The sequence below is a fragment of the Puntigrus tetrazona genome, chromosome 23 (genome assembly GCF_018831695.1).
Source record: "Puntigrus tetrazona isolate hp1 chromosome 23, ASM1883169v1, whole genome shotgun sequence".
In the NCBI taxonomy this organism is placed as follows: Eukaryota; Metazoa; Chordata; class Actinopteri; order Cypriniformes; family Cyprinidae; genus Puntigrus; species Puntigrus tetrazona.
This window is the reverse complement of record NC_056721.1, coordinates 12,818,679-12,822,049: the sequence shown is the minus strand read 5'-3', so window position 1 is coordinate 12,822,049 and position 3,371 is coordinate 12,818,679.

The following is a 3,371-nucleotide window of genomic DNA, read 5'->3' as shown; positions in this document are numbered from 1 at the left end:
GAGTAAATTGTCAAAGCTGACCAGACACCTATTAACACACCAGGTTAACATGAGTTAAACTAATATACTATACAGCAATGCAAGCCATTATTCATGCCACATGCTCAAATTAATCCAATCACTGATTTGCAAATATGCAGAATAAACACCAACAACTTGTAGACTGTGCAACCTCGAAACTCCAACATGATTAAGCTAAAAAGCATTCTGTTAACTTGGGGGTTAAGAATGATCTGAGACCAGTTTGCTTATTTTCTTAAAAAGAATTCCAACTAAACTCAAGAATTTATTTAAATAGAGATGATATTTCGGCATCAAACCAGCCCTTTAGAAACGTTTTAGGTCAAGCCAGTTCCACAAGGATTCAAGCGGAGACAGGCTATTGTCTGAGCAAAGCTCATTAATCTGATCAAGCGAGTCCACATCACCATCTCTCTGTATCACTCATGTCAGTCATTTTCATTATCTGCTGTGACACTATCATTGAGGCTCCATGGCACTGAATGAGAAGAGCACCTTCTTAGTGGATCAAATGCATTTGCACTGACAATGAGTAGAATAATGTCCATCAGACTAATGGAGAGGCACATTCCAACTGTATTGGTAGGAGCGCCTTGTGTTCCTCAATAAGTAGTGCTGTGCCGGACCCTCTCTTACTCATGTGGTCCAGTGGGAGACATGTCCCGTCTGATAATGAGAATCTTTACAAAGCATTCATTTGGAGACCGGGCAACAAAGCATCGAGGAAAACCACGCGCAATGGGCAGTCTCTCCATTTCTGTCTGAAAATTTGAATATCTATCTTGGTGGCCTGGATCAGCTGAAGTCTAAATGAAAGTGCTTCTTGTGTTTGGACTTTAACCCTGAAGAAAATTCGGATTAGGAGTTAAAATCAACCAAATCCTTTTTAATATGTAGCCATATCATATTAGAAGAGTTAAAAATGTACTGCACCATGCACCAAAAGTGCAGATCTGAACTATAACAAAAATATATTATGTAGCCAATACGTCAGTATACTGTGCTCTATAAACCCAAGATCAGTGAGTTTTCAGTTTTCCATAGAATGCATGAATGGATAGAATGTAACTTGAGATGCATTCTGGAAAAGAAACTAAAATTGATTTACAAAGTCAAATTATTAAATAATATAAACAATACCACAGATACGACATTTAATATTTCTGGTCACCATTTTTTGATTTTACAAGCTAAAGTCCCTTGGGAAGACTGGAAAAGAAGTAAAACATTTAGCCTATGATCCCTCAAAGATATAAAAATTCATGATTATTTTGATTTCAAAGAGGTATAGCATTTAAAGACAAATGACGCATCAAAGGAATAAGCGCATAATTAAAACGTTAAGTAAAGTTTCCCCACTGTTTTTTTTTTTTTTTCTTTCATTTGGGTGGGACTGTTTGGAGAAGTAAATGCAACACAGGAACAGATTCAAATCTCCCCATCTATTGTTACAGAGAGTCTCTCCGGTCTAGCCACCGAGCGTCAGTCTCTTATTCATCAGGAATAATATTTTGTATAGAACCTGCTGAGAGGAGGAATAGGGACAAGTGACAACAAAAAGTAGACTTCGGAGATGTCAGGACTACCACGAGCCTGGGGAATAACCTTCCCAGTAGGCAATGTTGTTCTTCCTCTTGGTAAGCACAAATGCAAAAATAAACTCCGCTGTTCACATTGTAATAGACTAAACAAGTCCTCCTATGATTATCTCCAGTCACAAAAGGCGATTTTTCTTTTAGTAAAGCTAGATGGGTAGTGACCAGGTGACTGTACTTTCATAGCACTGTGTAATCACTGCCCTCTAGTGAACTCAAATGTGTGCCTGCACTAATCATTTGTTTCCTCAGCCGGTGCAAAGTTTATTAGTGCTGCTGTTTTTTGAATTCTCAGGGACTAAATACTTTAAATAATTGTAACAGACATTATTTATAGACATCAATTATTGTGTCATAGCTGATTTCACACACGAAGTAATCACATGATTACTTTGAAATATTTCTAAAACAGGACTTCCTTGTTTGTGCAATGATGCAAAGTCACTTTGACACACTACCGAATCGTTTCTTATGTAGCAAATTCTTTGTTTCATAATGTAATTATTAAGTTAACGTTTTTAATACGGAAGCCAGTAGGCTGTACACTGTAAACTTGATGCGATTAAAAAAGAAAGCACTAATAGAGGCTGTTATTTTCAATAAATTCTATAAAATTCAGCACATTAATTTAGATTGACAAAATGTCATAGAGACTACTCAAATGAAATTGAGAGCGTTTGACCAATAAGTTTCATGCCGAAGTTGAGCAGTAACATCTAAGAGGGCGAGTTGCCTTATACTGTGTGTTTGTGTTTAACAGACAGTTGAATCAACTCAGTGTTATCAGTATAAGGGATGTCTCATTGAAAAAATTACCCGATTTTTGGTAAGATTGCAGTTTGTGTTCTGTTAGAAAAACAAAAATACTGTACTGTAGTATCGCTGGATGTTCAGAGCTAGTCAGCAGGAGCAAAACAGGTTTCCACAACTAACCAAAGTAATGAAATATCATGCAGCCTTTTTGCAAATCCACTGAAAGTAAAATACTTGTATTGTTGTATTATTGGAATTTAAGTGACTTAAGAGGTTCATGATGTATCTTTTTCATGTTACATTTAAAACAATTGCCCTATGAAACTTACCCTCAATATATATATTTATACTTATAACACTGATGGGATATCCATTTGCCATAGTTACCATAAAGTCACTGTATATGTCTGAGTAGGATGAATATTTTACATTCTATTTACATATTTTGCTGAATATCATTACAGTTCTCCCTTATGTCCCCTGGTATGTGTTACGCATAGAATACTCTACAGTGGGCTGGAAATTTTTCTTTCCTTTTGACTAATTGCAAGTGTCCATGTTACATTTAGAAATAAAATAATATGCAATCAGTGGAGATAATCATCATTATTAAACGCTTGACAAAAGTTCACAAGTACTGAAAAGTATTTATAAAAGCGGCCAGTATATCCAGTGGAGTTTCATTAGTAATGCAGGATTTTTCTTGTCTTTATTTCCCCTACAGGGCATCACAGTTTGATCATATATGTAACGTTCATCCTGGACATCAATATTTACCTACATACTCTTCATATGGCATGCTTGATGATTATAGAGTATTTACTTTTGATAGCACCTCCGATGTATTTTCACATCCCTTTGGCCGTGTGGAATCTCTGTCCACTGTCTGGAGAGATCTCAAGGATTGCATTGAAACTTTAAAACAGGCTATTTAAACCTGTTTTCAAGATATGCTAATTTAACCTTGGGGTTGAAAGGTAGGTTTGAAAATCTCTTTCCTCT